General features: G+C 41.4%; 1 pseudogene; it reads left to right on the top strand.

Moving 5' to 3' along the window:
- The first annotated feature begins 17,610 nt into the window (after positions 1 to 17,610).
- On the top strand, positions 17,611 to 17,788 carry LOC120987365 (annotated as a pseudogene).
- The last annotated feature ends 1,252 nt before the right edge of the window (positions 17,789 to 19,040 follow it).

Here is a 19,040-nt window from a genome sequence, read left to right as displayed (position 1 = left end):
CCTTGGCCCTAGCACACACAAAACATGCAGGGACAAAGGCACCCACATCGCGTGACCAAGTAGGCCTCCAGTAGGTCCGGGAGTCCAGATGTTTAATCCACGCAATACCTGGATCATCTGCCAGCAAAGAACAATGAGAAACCTCGAACACCTTAAAATGCAAATTTGGAGGCACAAGCAATTTTCAGGAAGATCATTGGGAGCCAAGTCTTGTCAACATAGTAATTCAGTGACCAGATCAAAACTAATGACGGTGACAACAACACATGGAGACAGAATGTTACCAGGTTCAGTTTCAATGCAGTGTTCCATGCCAAAGTTACAGGATAAGGCATCCACCTTCACATTCCCAGAACCTGGACAAAAAAATCCCCACAAAGATTAACCGCAAAAAAATACTAGGCCCAACGTTCTTGTCGAGGATTCAAGTACTTGGTCGTATCAAAATAGATAAAAATGTTATGATCCGTCAGCACTGTGATATGATGCTGAGCCTCCTCCAAGAAGTGACATAACTCCTCAAAGGCTCACTTGATGGCCAACAATTTATGGTTGCCGATATCATAATTCCTCTCGGTGAAGGAGAATTTTCTAGAGAAAAATGCACAGGATTTCAGGTTAGTAAAGGAGGACGGCCCCTGAGCTAGCACAGCACCAACTCTTACCTCAGATGGGTCCACCTTAACGATAAAAGGTTGTGTAACATCAGGCTGGATGAGAACAGGAGCCTAAATGAAACTAGCTTTTAATGTCTCAAAGATGGACAGAGCCTTGGGAGGCCAATGGAGAAGATCTGCTCCCTTCCTGGTCAAATCAGTCAACGGTTTAGCAATGACTGAAAATGTTTTTATTAATCTTTTATTATAATTGTCGAAGCCAATAAAACTTCAGAGAGGTAGGCATGGCCCAATCAACAATGACCCGCACCTTAGCAGGATCCATATAGAATATTTGGGGTGAAAGAATGTAACCCAGTAAGGAGAGCTCTCTAACCCGAAATTCCCATTTGCTCAATTTGCTCAACAGATTATAATCCCTCAATTTCTGAAGGACTTTCCTTACATGCAAGATACGAGACTACCAATCTGGGAGAAAAAACAAAATGTCGTCCAGACATACCACTACAAAATGACCCAAGTACTAACAAAATATGTCATTAACTAGGTTCTTAAAAGCGGCTGGGGCATTACAGAGCCCAAAGGGCATCACCCATATTCAAAATGCCCTTCGGGGGTGTTTAATGCCGTTTTCCTTCTCTAGACTATCATGAATATCTCTCATTTTCAATCTTTTAGGCCCAGAGAGATTAAAAATCCATCCCTTAGGGAGTTTAGCACCAGGGACCAGCTCAATGACACAATACATCTTGGAAGTCCCAGATGAACCCAGGGATAGAACCTTCTTCTAGCTCTAGGTCAGACAGCTAAACAGACAAGCAATGATTAGAGCACCGAGGACCCCACTTAATTCCCCAGAGTGCCAAAAAACTGGACAATGCTTTCTTAACCAGGGTAATTTCTAATGGAATGCTAGTCAAGTGGTTTACAATATACATCCCTTACACAATAAACAATTTAACCTAAGCCTGATAGGTGCGTTAAGATAAAATAAATAAACTTTATTGGTATTACTGGTTTAAAGCTTACGGGTGTTTTGCCCCAAATTTCATATATGTAAAAAACAGGCTTCAAGAGGAGCATACACGGTGTGGCTTCATTAAGCAATAAATCACCACGCAGTGAATGTTTCTGAACCAAAAAGTATGTCAGAGCTCACTGACATATGGCTCAGACCTTCCTCTAGCTAAACAGAATATCTAAAGGCCAGCTCACAGGAGCCACTGGTATGCCTTCAGACAATTATCCCAGAGAATTTAACTAGTAACCTCCCTAAGATTCGCAACTATAAGTCTCAATGTTGCTTAAAGTCTGGCATCTGGTATGGCCAGTACCGTGGATCAATCCCAGGTTTTAGGATAAGATCAAATACTTGTGGCTCAATGCGTTTCTGTGCTCTTATTGTTAGCACTTCGCCAGGAGCCATACACAGGAGACCTTGTTTGCATAATATCCCTGCCTGAAAGTAACTATAATGCTCAGGTGGAAGTATCGGTGCTAGGATGGCCGCATGCAGCCATGTGAGCACCAAGCTTTAAAGGGGAATACACCCCACCCCCAGGGGCGTGGCTAGATGTGGCCAGCCAGTCGGATGTGAGAGGCTTCCCCGTATTCATCCGACTGTTAGAACGCCTCATAACTTCAAAAAGCAAGCCTCCGGGGGAAGCGATGAATGCGCAAATTGTATCGGGGGGGGGGGGGGGACGGACGGGACAATTACAGCGGCTATCTCAGGGAAAGTAAAGTATTCCAGAAACAAATGTGGGGAAACCCCTACCATCCTACAGATCTATTAATCATTAAATACTGGCTGCTAGAAATACCTTAAACACCACTAGGTCAATTGTCCAGAGAGGCTTTGAAACTGTAGTACATAAACCCATATTTTTCGCACGCATCACCTATAACTGCAATGAACTCAAACAAGGGGACATCTAGGAGAGTAACATCATGATGTACACACAATGGCTCCCCGTATGGGAGTACGGACTAACACACTGCGTGTTGATTTATTGCTTCATCAAGCCACACAGTGTATGCTCCTCTTGAAGCCTGTTTTTTACATATATAAAATTTGGGGCAACACACCCATAAGTTTTAAACCAGTAATACCAATAAAGTTTATTTATTTTAGCTTAACCAGGGTAAATCTAAAATAACATCAGCAGACAGATTGCTCAAAATATACAGTATACAATCATGAACATTTTTCAGAATGGATAGACCCAACTGTCATAACTAAATCAAGAGTTTGATGTTCAATAAATCCTCTTTCCGCCGAAGCTGGAGATACATATATTTAATTTATTCTTTTAAACTTATCACAAAAGATTACCACACAACCATGCTCAGTCAAACATTGTCTGCGTGTCGGCTGTATCTCCCAGACCCACCGTTGCTCCTCTGACCTGAACTGATTACATCATAGTGAATTATGATTCAGCCAGTTCTTATCTGAGTGCTGGGCTAATGCACTGTACTGACATGATGATGTGAACATAGTACAATAGAGCAATAATCCGACAGATATTATGAGGCAGTCAGTTCAGGTCAGGGGAGCCGTGGTCGGTCTGGGAGATGCCGCTGACACCCAGACTTTGTTTTCCAGACTGAGCACAGTCATCTGAATCAACCTTAGGCTAATTTCACAGTAGCATTTTTGCTGGATCTGGCAGGGCTCAGCAAAAATGCTTCAGTTACTGATAATACAACCATCTGCCTCCGTTATGAACGGATCCGGTTGTATTATCTTTAACATAGCCAAGACGGATATGTCATGATCTCCATTGAAAGTCAATTGGGGATGGATCCGCTTTCTATTGTGTCAGATAGTGTCAAAGTTAAAGGGATCCGTCCCCATTGTCTTGCATTGTGTGTCATGATGGCTCTGTTTTGCTCCGCATCCCATGACGGAAAGAAAACCGCAGCATGCTGCGGTTTGCACTCCGGTATGAGAACGCAACCGAACTGAACGGAATGCATTTTGGAACATTCCGTTCTGTTCAGTTATGTTTTGTCCCCATTGACAATTAATAGGGACAAAACGGAAGATTCTATGACGGATCTCAATGCCGAAAAATAGAAACGCTAGTGTGAAAGTAGTGTGGCGATATGTACAGTAAAAGTCCTGGAAGGGGTGTATATTTCACCCAGGTTCCTCAGCTGGGTGAGATAAGTAAATTCCAGGAGGATGGTGCTGGCTTCAGCAAACATAGTTGCTGGAGCAATTTGTTTTGTTGTTGTACAAGGGCTGGATTTTATTTGGACTGGGAAGGTAGGTTTTTTTGGTAGTGGGACCTTCCCAGTCCACCCCCCATTCCACAGCAGGTTTTCTCCTAGCCTGACATCATCACAGGCTCAAAAGCCTCAGATGCCCTGAACTGTGGTGTGAGCCGGCGGCAGTTGATACCTGCCGAGCTGGTAGGTGTTAAGACACTGGGACTGGAGACTGCTACAAAAATGAGTGACATTGTGGTGGATGGCAGTTCCGTCCAAGCATCGGTGGACAGTCATGCGGATAGCAAGGACTATCCGGTGGCTCTCACTGAGGGTGAAACTCCAGAGAGAGGGCTGAGGGGCCACGAGGCTACGTGTAGCTGGATCTCTTCCCTGTCTGGACTTGTGTCTGATGAGTAGACCTGCTAAGGCTTGGAGCCTGAGACCCTGTGCTTAGAGGTGAGTCAGGGAAAACTACTGTGTATTAGTTAGAGCCCAGATGGGCAGGTGTTTATTTGATGCTTTATGTTTGTGTGGGTCCTGAAGTCCCAAAATAAAGCACCAGTTTGGACATTAAATCCTGTGGTCTGCAAAGAAGTCTGTGATTGCAACCCCCTGAGAGCGAGCGGTCCCTTACAGTAGCCTTAGAGATTTGATGAAAATATAATGGATCAGCATAAAGATATTAATTGAGTATCATATGGATCCATTAGCATTCAGAATGCTTATAATTTGACTGAGAGCAAAAAAAAGCTAAGAGACAAAGCTATATAATAGCATATGTATATGTATATCTATAAAACTGGAGTAATTACAAAATATAAATATATAGTTTAAAATTACATAAAATATTGTAGATATGAGCTAGCTACTTGTTTCCAAAAGTACCAGAATCCTCACTTTATACTGTGCAAGTTGTTACAGCTTCCTGGTGATGTAACAGTTTAGGAATAAAGACAGACTCCCTGTTGTTACACTTGATCATCTGCCGTATGCATGAGAAACCAAGCAGCCAATAAACTTTTGCCAAAGACAGTTTTCTGTGCGCAGACATCAATATATAACCTTTAGTGGTCTCCATAGGGTCATTAGATCCATTAGACTGTAGACTCAGCACTGCTTTGGCTCTTCACTTAACACAACCGAGACTTTTTTACATTCCTGTTGGGAAGTAAGATGCACATTTTTAGTGATTTCCTAGATAATGCTTTAAGTAAATCAAACATTTTTTTTTCTGAGCAGCAATAGATATCATGTCCTTTGATACCACATTCCCTATCAAAATGCAATAACTCAGATTTGCGCATTTTAAGACTAGACTATCCCTCCATATCAAAGTAGGAGGAGTAATTAAATTTGTACTTTTTTTTTATCTTACAAGTCGTACTCAATAAATCTGAATACATTAACAACGTATTACTAAAGCTGCTACATTAAATTTGCATAGTGCATTTAATGAATATGCAACTGCAAGTGGAAAGGTCTGCAACTGTGAACCTTTCAAATTAGCATAACTACTTCCAGCGTGTTCCTTAAATAATGCTTTCATTTGCACATCACTGAGTTGGCTAATTCCAACTTCAGTCAGGGTAGCCTTGTAATTAAGACTCTTGCTTTAATTTTTAATGAAGTTTATGTTACATCAATCCTGACAGTAATGAGGGGACAAGGAAACAAAAAGCCTTCTAATAATTAAATTCACAAACCAGTTTGAGGGATAATAATTCCTGAGGAGAAATTACATGACTAATTATTAATTAAATATTCATACTATTGCGGAGCTGTCTTACTTAACAGCATCTTTTGTTGGTGGATTTTCATTTTTTTTTTTGCCGGGCTATGGATACTTTTGCTGAAGCCATTCAGAATTTGAAGGTCTCCTGTTAATTTGAATATGTCATTAATCAATGTGACAGTGAAAAAAATAGAAATGTGTTAATTGGGATCGTTTTATTGTTTCTAAATATTACCACAGTTGGTTTAAGTTTCCTAGAATTAATCTGGGTAGACTAGTTGTGGTTTATGGAAACATAAATCCTTTTAATGCCCATAAACTTGTAATAGTGGGACAACTTGACCTTTTCCCTAACATAATTGTTTACAGATAATTACACCAACTCTTTAAGAGGTTATTTAATGGATTTACATTAATCACAATAAAACAGGATACCAGGGGAAAACAATAACCAGAAGGCCGTAAGTTTATACTTTATACTGGTAGTTTGAATGCAGTAATTGACAAGAGGTTTCATATTCACATGAAGCAGATCATACAACTCTCAGTAGACTTCTTATCGCCCCAAAAGGATCAGATGATAAAAATGCACAACCCTTCTTTCCCCTGCTCATCTGCTATCAGGAGAGAGTTGGGTAGTCCTCTTACACAATAGATAGATGACCGATGCAGCTGAAAATGGCAGGTTTGGCCAACATACATCTAATGTGTATGGTCAGATTTAAGCTCTGTCCACCTATGAGTCGTGTTTTGTTATAAACAGAAGCCATGACTAGAGATGAGCGATGTTTCAAAAAATTTGATTTGGCAACTTCGCTGAAGTTCACCAATAAATGTATTCGTTACGAATTAATTTGTCATGAATTGCTATAAATCAGGTATGCCCTGGCTACTCTGTCTTAGGGTATGGCCCCACAAAACGGCTGTGCTGCAGGCGGGTTGTGGCCATGCTGTGGTGAAGAACCACGTGGTCAATTAGACAGCATTGTATAGTAAGTTTTCATTGTTAGTGGCCGCGTGGCACCTTTAAACAGAGGCTGTTGCTAGTATGGGGTTTCGCTGGTTAGGAGGGGGGTACAATATGCATATTATTGCTGTTCTTGACTCTAATTTCTCCAGGTTATTTGACAGTAATATTAATCAGCTCTGGCATACCCACTTCTCCCGCCCCAGTGCTCTCCTGCCCTACAAATGGCATCTGTCATCTGCTTTTCCTCCTTTTCCACATCATCTAATATCGATGAGAATATGTCATCAGGAACATCCAGCTTATCCTCTCTCTGCATCTTTCTGACTTTTTAAAGTCATGGAGACTTTGAAGGATGATTTGGAAGACATAATACCAGAAAAAGATGAGGATGGTGATCATTAAGACCGGGCCCCCCAAGGGGTGCAGACTGGATGGTATTGGTTGTCACCCTGGCAGTGGAATAATAAAGGCTTCCATCTTTTTGGTATTGAATTACATTTACGGCTGATGTAGAAATAAGTAAATTTAGGAATAAATAAATAAAACTGACACAGAATAAGTCTCCATGTACTCTCCCTGCACTCTTACTCTCCAATATGCTTCTCATAATTGTTTTTAGCAACACTGTCCCTAGCGCATGAGCGCTTGTTACTTCTCTCCCTATGCTCAGCATACAGGACAATGATGGAGACCACAAGGGATGAGGGTTTTTTGAGGGCTGTGACATCACAGGGGATGGCTATCTGCGGATTGGCTGGCTGCACAGCATTATGGGTGATTTTGTGTTCCCAGGCTTGTCTCCGCTACACTTAGTTTCACATTTTAACACGCGCATACGCCATTTTAGGAAAACTGATTCTTTACAAGTGCGAAGTGCGAGAAAAATTTAATTTGTTTCAAATCAAAGTTTTCATAAACTTCGGACCAAATTCTCCTTTGAATGCTTTGCTTCGCTCAACACTAGTCATGACGCAGTGTCAGATCTATTGCACAATGGACATTACTGGAGCTTTATTAGCCCCCTTGAATATGGTCTGTTAGGTTTCGCCATGATGCCTATCATTTTGTTTGCTAGTTTGCTTATTAAATGGGTTATCCTATGAAAAGTGTCACTGTACAATAAATATGGCCTTTCAAATGAAGTATTATTGCAATACACATGCAATGAAAATAATTGGGGTCATTTCTCAAACTGGTATAAATTAGAACTGGCTTAGTTGCCCATAGCAATCAGATTCCACCTTTCATTTTTAACAGCTCCTTTGGAAAATGAAAGGTGGAATCTTATTGGTTGCTATGGGCAACTAAGCCAGTTCTACTTTACACCAGTTTAAATAATGACCTTCACCATCTTGATTGAAGAAAAATGTGCCATGTCATCACGCCTGGCGGACACTATAACGTCATCACTGATAACGTCACTGCGCCAAGCCAGCAAGCTGACGTGGTGACAACACATGTCAGCACGTGAGGTTTGCCACGTTTTCTTCAATCAAGATGGCCACAACATTCTCTCTGCAATCAAATGGATGAGGTATGTTTTTTTTACCGCCATTTCAGGAAAAATTGATTCGTTGCCATGAAGCCAAAATTTTGCTTCGTGACTAGTCAAACTTTTCCTGAAATTCGGATTGAAGTCCACTTCATTAACTTAGATTCGATCAATACTAATTATTAAGCTTAGAAGCCAATAAGAAAACTGTAGGATTTTATGGTTTTGTTTAAAGGTCTGTCACCACCATATGGCCATATACAGTGCTTACATTGTCCTATAGCACACCTATACATGAATGTAATGGTACCTTTGTTATTTTCTTTACACTTGCAAAAGCTGGAAAAACGAAGTTTAATTCATATGCAAATGAGCACTCGCAAGTGCCCAGGGGCGGCGTTCACTGTGTTAGAGCCCAGGATGCTCTGCCTTCTTTCATTGTTTCCCCGCTCCAGCCTCTGCATATGCCCGCCCTCCTATTCCCTTGCATCATCCTTCGGCAAATGCCACATTGCCGCTGGTTTCGCGCCGTTCGCCGGCGCATGCTCAGTAGTTAAAGGGATGCCCGGCGACGCAGTGCGCAGGTGCGGGATCTCGGCCGGACCGAACGATGACACTAGGGAATAGGAGGGCGGGCATAGGCAGAGGCTGGGGCGGGGAAACAATGAAAATAGGCAGAGCAGCCTGGGCTCCAACACAGTGAACGCCGCCCCTGGGCACTTGCGAGTGCTCATTTGCATATGAATTAAACTTCGTTTTTCCAGCTTTTGCAAGTCTAAAGACAAAGACAAAGGTACCATAACATTCATGTATAGGTGTGCTATAGGACAATGTAAGCACTGTATATGGCCATATGGTGGTGACAGATTCCCTTTAAATATAGTTATTGACATAAATATCATCAAAAATTTTAAAATATGATAAACATAAAAATGTGATTTACACAATAGGGTATTTTCTGATGACACATTCCCATTAAGTCAATATAGCTTCTTAGGATATGGTTGGTTTTGTCCGAATTTACAACAATATGTGAATATGTTACTATAACCAATACTGCTGAAATACTGAGCATTCTACTATACAGTATGCCCCCAAAATAAAAATTTTAAAAGTGTAATGTCTTGGGTAACTCTATCCTAAAACCATCTGTGAAAATAGTTTAAATGGTTAAGGTCAAATTGCCCCCCCCCCCCTCCCCTATCTGAATTGGACCAAATAATCCATTTGTGCCTATACATGAGTTGGTGATCGGTGATCACAATAATGAGATCACATTCTGAATATGTCCAATATCCCCTTTATCATGTAATGTCTGCGCATTGGGAGAAATTAATAAGGGAAACCTTGGAAGGCCCAGACTCCTATTAATTGATATCAATATGTAGTTCATCCAATGAGGCAATGAGTATTCTCAAACGTGTTTCCCTTGTCTCCTATATCCTCTAACCCTTGTCCCCTATATGAATTCTGCAGCATTTTTATAATTTACATTTGTGCTCAAAGATTACAACATATATAGCACAAAGAGTCATACAATTTCCAAATACAAGTGAATACATGCTTTGGAATACGTCTGGCCTGATTATGTTTGGTACCTTTTTTCATTTTATTTGTTAAAACTGTGTTGGAAAGCGTAGTCGACTTGCATTTTTATCAAAGTAAAATTAATAGAAATTAAATACTAATTTACAGATACAAAAACAAGGCAACTATATGAAGTACAAAAACTTGTAAAAACCAAAGACTCATAGAGGTATTACAAGCAAAAAAGAAAATTATTATGACCATCAGAATGCAAAGCGGCAAACTAAAAAAAATTATTTGTATCCTCAAGCCCAAAATTAGCGAATAAGATGAGTGATGGCTAACACTGCTTCTTTGTACTGATATCATATGTATAAGATAGTACCTACGGTAATTATTTTCTCATTATAATCACAATAAGAAGAAAAAAGTGTACCTTCTTATCTGCACTAAAATATAACTGGTTCTTTAATTGGGCAAATCTAATCCTGATACCCACATGATTTTCTTCACTAAAAAAAAACACTGCTGTCAGCCCTCTTTTTGAAATGTGCCACCCTAGTTCCCACTCCCAGAATCCCTAACAAACAGCTGATTATGCTGAGGAAAGCTGCAGCCAGCCAGGGAAATTTGGTATCACATGGCAGCCATTCAGATGAATAGGTGTCCCTGAAATACAAAGGCTACTCAAGCAATCAGAAACAGGACTTCTAATACCGAGTGGCTCTCAGTTCTGGTTCATAACAGAACATATGAGACAACACAAATAACATTGTCCTACCACACAGTAACTTTCTTCTTAATTTTATCCTCTGAAGAACAGTTCCTCAACCTGTGGAGCTACCTGTAGATCTTCTGCCCCTTCATGTAGGCAGCTGCAGATACTATTGTTCACTAGTGGCATGAAGGAACTCATAGTATTATTAGAACTCATTCACAAAATCCATTGAATTGTTACTTCTTACTTTGTCACAAAATCCATTTCATTGTATGTATCGGGTGCAATGACAAGGAACGGCAGTTGTGCCACCCTCGTCATTGAACCCCTCAGATGCCGTGACCAACGCTGATCGCGGCATCTAACAGTCCCATTCAGGCCTTTCAGGGGTTAATCAGGGGTTAAAAAAAAAGACATACTCACCTCCTACATTTGCTCGCAGAGAGGCAGTCACTTCCATTTTGATTTAAGAAAACATGTCAGCGCACAAGAGATTTGGCACGTTTTCTTCAATCGAGATTTCCGCGACTGCACCTCTGTGAGCAAATGGTGATTTTTTTTTTTTTACTGTCATTTCAGGAAAAATTAATTTTTTTACCACAAAGCGCCTGGAAATTCGGCTTTGTGGCAAATCGATTATTACCTGAAATTTGGATTGAAGTCAATTAATTTAGCTTTGATTCGCCCAACACTATTTATATTCCAACTGCCCTATTCTTGTCTCTCTCGACATCTGCCATTGCAGGACAGTTGGAACGCCCCCATATACTTTAGATGCTGGGCCATTCCCACAAAACTGTTCAATGTGTATTGCCAGTTTTACATATTTTAGATGCAGAATGAATCAGAACTAATCCAACAGCATTGTTACTGTTGACTGTGAGAAACTGCACAATTATCACACTATCAGGGCCAGACTGGCCTACCAGGAAACCGAGAAAATTCACGTTAGGCCGGTAGCCCTGACTGCCGCACGGCCGGCCGCAGGCGACAGCAAGGAGGCTCCTTGGCAGGTGTAGGCGTGTAGCTGATTGCCACATGGCCGGCTGTGCCGACAGTGAGGAGGCTCCTTGGCCGGTGTAGCTACTAGCTGACTGCCGCACGGCCGGCCGTGCTGATCACAGAGAGCAGGTCGGGGCAGAACAGGACCGCACAGTGTGCTGTATGACATGACATCACACGTCATCAACGCTGCTGCGTGAGTGGCACATCTGACGGCGCGTACCTTTAGTTCAGGCGGGAGCGGCTGCAGAGCACAGGTGACATTCTATTCAATGCTCACTGGCACTACCTGCCATCCATGATTCCACGCTGCTGGTCCAGGCCATCCAGTGCTTGAAGAGCCAGCAGAATCAGCACTCAGTCCACTAGGCGCAAGGTTAGCACAGATCCCACCACCCCAGGTACTTACAGGAGGACTATATATCTGAGTATAAATTAAATATGTACTAAGTTGGAATAACCTAGGCATCATTATAAATGTACAGCTAACAGCTGGTATAAATTATACATCTTTAATGGACCATGCTGGTATAACCTGGGTACCTACTGTATATAATGATATACAGTACAGACCAAAAGTTTGGACATACCTTCTCATTCAAAGAGTTTTCTTTATTTTCATGACTATGAAGGCATCAAAACTATGAATTAACACATGTGGAATTATATACATAACAAACAAGTGTGAAACAACTGAAAATATGTCATATTCTAGGTTCTTCAAAGTAGCCACCTTTTGCTTTGATTACTGCTTTGCACACTCTTGGCATTCTCTTGATGAGCTTCAAGAGGTAGTCCCCTGAAATGGTCTTCCAACAGTCTTGAAGGAGTTCCTAGAGATGCTTAGCTCTTGTTTACCCTTTTGCCTTCACTCTGCGGTCCAGCTCACCCCAAACCATCTCGATTGGAATCTGGTCCGGTGACTGTGGAGGCCAGGTCATCTGGCGCAGCACCCCATCACTCTCCTTCATGGTCAAATAGCCCTTACTTTCAAAGTTTTCCCAATTTTTCGGCTGACTGACTGACCTTCATTTCTTAAAGTAATGATGGCCACTCGTTTTTCTTTACTTAGCTGCTTTTTTCTTGCCATAATACAAATTCTAACAGTCTATTCAGTAGGACTATCAGCTGTGTATCCACCTGACTTCTCAACGCCACTGATGGTCCCAACCCCATTTATAAGGCAAGAAATCCCACTTATTAAACCTGACAGGGCACACCTGTGAAGTGAAAACCATTTCAGGGGACTACCTCTTGAAGCTCATCAAGAGAATGCCAAGAGTGTGCAAAGCAGTAATAAAAGCAAAAGGTGGCTACTTTGAAGAACCTAGAATATGACATATTTTCAGTTGTTTCACACTTGTTTGTTATGTATATAATTCCACATGTGTTAATTCACAGTTTTGATGCCTTCAGTGTGAATCTACAATTTTCATAGTCATGAAAATAAAGAAAACTCTTTGAATGAGAAGGTGTGTCCAAACTTTTGGTCTGTACTGTATGTACAGTTGGTATAACCTGGATCATGTGATGGACCATGTGATGAGCGCAGTGACGTCACCACAGGTCCTTTTCCTTACAGATGAAGACAGAAGAGATGCCGGCTGTGCGAACAAGTGGATTAAGGTTAGTTAAATTATATATATTTTTTTAACCCCTTCAGCCCTATTGTACTATGCATTCTGCATTCAGAATGCTATTATTTTCCCTTATAACCATGTTATAAGGGAAAATAATACAATCTACACAACCTTGAACCCAAATCTGAACTTCTGTGAAGAAGTTCGGGTCTGGGTACCACATTCAGTTTTTTATCACGCGCGTGTAAAACACATTACACCCGCGCGATAAAAACTGAACAACGGAACGCAATCGCAGTCAAAACTGACTGCAATTGGGTACCTACTCGCGCGGGTTTGCCGCATTGCATTTGGGACGCCACCGAAGCCAAAACGGGACGCCTGTGTGAAAGAGGCCTTACAGTGCAAATCCGTGTGGACGGTGTGGTGCAAGCTGCAGCCACCTGTACCCCCAGAAAGCAGAGGCAGGCTCAGGCTGGGAAGCCACTGCCAGTAAAGTAGTGTGGAGGGGAAAAAAATAAAAACTCATAACAGGGTAAGTGGGTGATAGTACTATCATAAAAATTTCAGGGTGGGGGGGTTAATAAAAAAATAAAAATTGTAAATGATTGTAAATAGAAAGGAATTCCCAGATTACCCCTTTTAAATGGGTTATCAAGTTATGAAAAACTTATTCCCTTTCCACAGGATAGGGGATAATTATTTGATCACAGGGGGTCCACATCCAGAATGGGGCCCAGCTCACCCTGCTGAGCACCCTGGCCCCCATCTTCCAAAAGAGTTATTGTGAGGCAAAGTTCATATTCGTGTTTAAAATGAATGCTTTCCCCTTTTATAAACCAGTAAATAATGACCCAATGCTGTGGGGTTGGCATGCAACTTTTTCCAGGGCTGGTTTTTATCCCCAGTCCTGCACTGTACTCCAGTACCTATTAAAAATGTCTACATTTTTTCTGATCTTGTCATCACGTAATCTAATATACTGTACTTGTGACCAAATTTGTCAATTTTAGACCATTTCATCATACATATGCCTTTGACCATTATTGTATAAGCTTGCTTAGTTCCACCCATTATTGCACCAGTAGAGAACAGTGGGCAGATATACTAATTCTATAGATGGTGTAAATTTAAGGCCCCATTACATGGTTTAACTGAGAAGGCATTTATCAAATGAAGATCTTGTTTTGAATAATTGCCTGATCAGGTGAGAGTTGCATTTACGTGTAGCATTCACCTACACTGTATGGGAAACACCCATAGCACTTCTCCATACAGATTTGTTGTGGGTGGCAGATCCCTGATTACACAGGATGATCTGTTGCCCAAAAATGATGATTTAGGTGTCTGCCTCAATGATGCTTTCACCCGATGAACAAACATTTGCTTGTTCTTCAGTTGATTGGCGGCATCTTTACATATCGTAATTATCAGGAACAAAGGGCGGAAATTATCATTATAGGTGTATTTGAAGTTAGTCCGTAGATTGGAGTTGCTATTTGCACCTGCACCAAATTTATGAAAATTGCGTACAGTAATAATACATTTTGTGCAATTGCAATGCAGTTGCACCTATTTCAGTGAAAACATTGTGCACCTGGTTGATACCTTGCGTGGAGTTGTGACATTTTAAAATTGCACTTCATGAATGTGTCACAAAAGTCATCTACTCTCAAATTCTTATTAAATTTTCACTCCAAATCTGTACGTGATGCTGGAAGGCGCAGTCCTCAAAAACTCGCAAAATGTTTGAGCAAATGACCCCAAAAAATTTCAAAGCCCCTACCTGTGACTTTTTAAAGCCAGATTTCTGGAATGCAGGGCTTGATGAATTCCCCTCAAAGTTCCCATAGGGAGTCATTTACTAATCTGAAATATGCCTAAATTAGGCATAGTTCAGGCGCAGATGGTGGCATTAACCATTACTGCGACTTTGCCCTGCTCACATCAGGTCTAAAATTGTAGGCATAGGCAGGGAAGGGGATGGCTGGCAGGCCTGTCTCATTTTTTTCATTTCATATTTTCTACGTCTGTTTCAGACGTCTGTTTTCTACGTCTGTTTCATAACTTTGGTGGATCGTCCGCCAGCTATGGGCCTTCATTAGGACCGGCGTTAATAAATGTGCCCCACAGTCTAGACATGCACCAGATTTGGCTCAGGCTGGACGATGAATTTGGTGCATGGCTAGGCAGTTTTGTCTAACTGTAAACCAACTATTAGTTGGCTATGCCAAATTTTGGACTGGGCACAGATAATTTCTTTAAATCTAGATGTGCCAAATTGCATCCCATTTTGGTGCAACTTACACTAAAACCAATATGGTGAATGTGGCCAAAACCACAGTATGCCTCATATCAGCATCTAAATATACATAATAAAATAAGATAATAAAATTATACCTAGTAGACATGTTTTTACTTTTGCTGTCAGTCAAAAGTAACTAAAATATTTCTATACGGAAGTATTATCCCAGCAGCTTTGTTTCTAATCAACAAAAGAAAATGTGCTTTGTAGGCTTTCTAATACTCTAGTCATATACAGAGCATTACAAGAAGTTGTCTAATTGTGAAAGACGACTTCTCCAAAACAGACTCATCTCTAGCCCGTTTAATTGAACTCCTGAGATGCAATATCAGTGAGGCATAGGGATAAATAACTACCAGTCCCATTGGTCTCACCAAGAACCCATTGATGTTTCATAAATCCTAGTCACTACAAATCTAATTGAGTTACCATGCTGAATTAGCTTACATCTAAATGGCATTCATGTCTACAAATGGAATAATTAGACTCTAGAAAATGGGATACATCAAGTGGTATCCCAAGTGAAAAGATGAACACATTAGTATTCATCCAATCAACGGTTTTAGAAAGCAAGACAGAAGTACTGCCTTTCTGAAATAAAGGATGAAATACAGCATTCCGTTTTAATTATAGTACAGGGGTCATTTTACAAACAATTGCAAAACAAATTGAAAAATAAATGCAGATTTATCAAGGAAAAACGATAGTGTTAGAGCTGCAACCCATCTAATTATTGACAAATGCAGCGCCTACAGCTCTAATTGTGAGAATTTTTAATAATTATGTATACAATGGGTATAACTATTGTGCACAAATCACCCATGTCATAAGTGTGCCTTAACCTCTACAGTCCCAGTTTTCTATATGCTCTTTATATTGTCCTAATCATATCCCTTAAGCCCTGGACTTTAGAAAATGCTAATAAGTCTACATGAGATATCCAGAATCTTACTGATCTGTAATATTGCAATTTTTTATATTCTATAGAAAGAATGTTCTGTATCCTAACAAAAACTGCTAATATTATGTAAAATACAGCAAATTTTAAAATGAAGTTAGTTGAATGAAATGTTAAAAGGATTTCTTCTTCCTCTAGGATTAAATTTTACTATAATTCTACTTAAAACATTTGATATTTTGTATGTTAACACCTTCATTTTTTAATACGCTCCTATCTTGGGAGTAGTATTCATGTGCACTTTTGCCCCACCTATCTAATAGGCGACTTTGATTAAGGTGGTACATATAGGTGTGTGTGCTCCTCCTCCCACCGGTTGCTGCTGCACATGGAGGTAACTAGGAGCAACACACTATATGTGTGAGGTCTGCGCTCCTGAACATAAATGCATAACGGCATGGGCAGGTTTAGCGTAGGACCCGCCTGAACTGAGACCACCTTGTCGCTTGGTAGGTGGGCTTAGATGTGTTTTGTTCAAAATGTATTGACCAAGTGTCTCAGATTTTATCAATAGAGTGAGGGCTTAGTCCATATGTTATGCTTGAATCTATTATTATAGTGCATGCCAGAGACTAGAGATGTCGCGAACATAAAATTTTCTGTTCGCGAACGGGCGAACTGGGCGAACTGGGCGAACCGCCATAGACTTCAATAGGCAGGCGAATTTTAAAACCCACAGGGACTCTTTCTGGCCACAATAGTGATGGAAAAGTTGTTTCAAGGGGACTAACACCTGGACTGTGGCATGCCGGAGGGGGATCCATGGCAAAACTCCCATGGAAAATTACATAGTTGACGCAGAGTCAGGTTTTAATCTATAATGGGCATAAATCACCTAACATTCCTAAATTGTTTGGAATAACGTGCTTTAAAATATCAGGTATGATGTTGTATCGATCAGGTAGTGTAAGGGTTACGCCCGCTTCACAGTGACAGACCAAACTTCCTGTTTAACGCACTGCAAACAACCACAAACGGTCCATTTGCACAACCGCAAACTCCCCATTTGCACAAGGTTGGATACCAAGCTAGCCATGTCCCGTTCCTTGTCCTCACTGACGTCATTGAAGGTCTCTTCCTCCACACAGCCACGTACAACACCAAGGGTCCCTGAAAGGTGACAACAAGCCCCCTGGGACGCCTGCTGTGGTTGGTCTTCCACCTCCTCAAAGCCACCTTCATCCTCTGACTCCTCTTCTTCAGACTCCTCTCTCTGCATTGTCGCAGGTCCAGCAATTGACGACGACAAGGCTGCTTCTGGTGGTGATGGTGACCACAACTCTTCCTCTTCATGCTCATCTACGGCCTGATCCAGCACTCTTTGCAGGGCACGCTCTAGAAAAAACGCATATGGGATGAGGTTGATGATGTTGCCTTGGGTTTGACTGACCAGGTTTGTCACCTCCGCAAAAGGACGCATGAGTCTACAGCCATTGTGCATGAGCGTTCAGTAACGCGGCAAAAAAAAATACCCAGTTCCGCAGAGGCTGTCCTCTTTTTTTTTAATAAAAAAAAATCTGTTCTTAACAGTTTAATCTCTGTTTTGTCCCCTATCAGGGGATGGTGTATGGAATAGATTTTAGGAACCGGGAGATGGAAAAAGATGCTTGGTCGGTCCTCTTACTTCCAATTTGGGGCACTGCGCGTACGCCTTGCAATGTACTGTGCCACCAGATATGAGTGGTGTGTTAAGTAGTACTATTCCTATCAATTTAATCCCTGTTACGTCCCCTATCAGGGGCCGGTGTATGAAATAGATTTTAGGAACCGGGAGAGGGAAAAAGATGTTTGGTTGGTCCTCCTACTTCCAATTCGGGGCACTGCGCGTGCGCCGTGCAATGTACTGTGCCACCAGATATGAGTGGTGTGTTAAGTAGTACTATTCCTATCAGTTTAATCCCTGTTACGTCCCCTATCAGGGGACGTGTATGGAATAGATTTTAGACAACAGCAAAGAGTTGTCAATAGTTGACACACTCATGACATAAATTTTATTCCTCTATGCATCAATCTTGGTGTAGTGATGACTGTACTCGTGCGCACGTTTGGGAGATTGCAGGCGATGAGGGTTTTTCAAAGTCTATGGTCGTACTGACAGAGGTAGTTCAGTGACAGTTAAGTGACCCAGAAAACAATGATTCTGCAGTGTGGGCCCATTGTTGGCCTAGTAGGCTTTAATGATCACCTTAGATGATCACAAAGAAAATTTATGTTTTTTCTATGCAAAATTATCCAGCCGATCGCTTTTGGTCTGTTCACAATGAAGCAACGACCTTATTATCTGGGGTGTGCCAACATTGCCATTGCCAACACACTCATAGAGGTGGTCGCTTCATTGTGATACGCAAGCCCCTTCACCACAACAAGGTAACGATCACGAAGGGGAACTGACACATGTATGTGCCTTTCTTTTGTTTTGTTTTTGCAGCCACAGTGCAGCACCAGAGGCCAGAAAAATTAGGCATGTACACATGCCTGAAAAATTAGGTATTGTTGCAGCCGCTGCTGTAGCAGTGGCCAGAAAAATGTATGTTTTCCAAGCAGAAAGTGCACTAAAACATTTTGGCTTGAACCCTAGTTGGTGGCAGATAAGTCACGCAAGTCATCCGGCATGCAGAGATAAAATACAGCAGCGTGTGGACCATTTTTAGCCCAAGGCAGCTCATCTCATCACCAGGCCTTTATTAGTCAAATGTATCGCCCACTGTCAGTCCCTTCGGGATCCATGCCTCATTTATCTTAATAAAGGTGAGGTAATCTAGACTTTTTTGACCTAGGCGACTTCTCTTCTCAGTGACAATACCTCCTGCTGCATCCTTTCCGACTTGCGGTAATTCGGTAACATTTCAGGCACTTTCTGCCTTTACCGGGGGTCTAGTAGCGTGGCCACCCAGTACAGGTCGTTCTCCTTCAGCCTTTT

Source organism: Bufo bufo, chromosome 1 (genome assembly GCF_905171765.1).
Source record: "Bufo bufo chromosome 1, aBufBuf1.1, whole genome shotgun sequence".
Classification (NCBI taxonomy): domain Eukaryota; kingdom Metazoa; phylum Chordata; class Amphibia; order Anura; family Bufonidae; genus Bufo; species Bufo bufo.
This window is presented reverse-complemented; position numbering and strand designations above follow the sequence as displayed.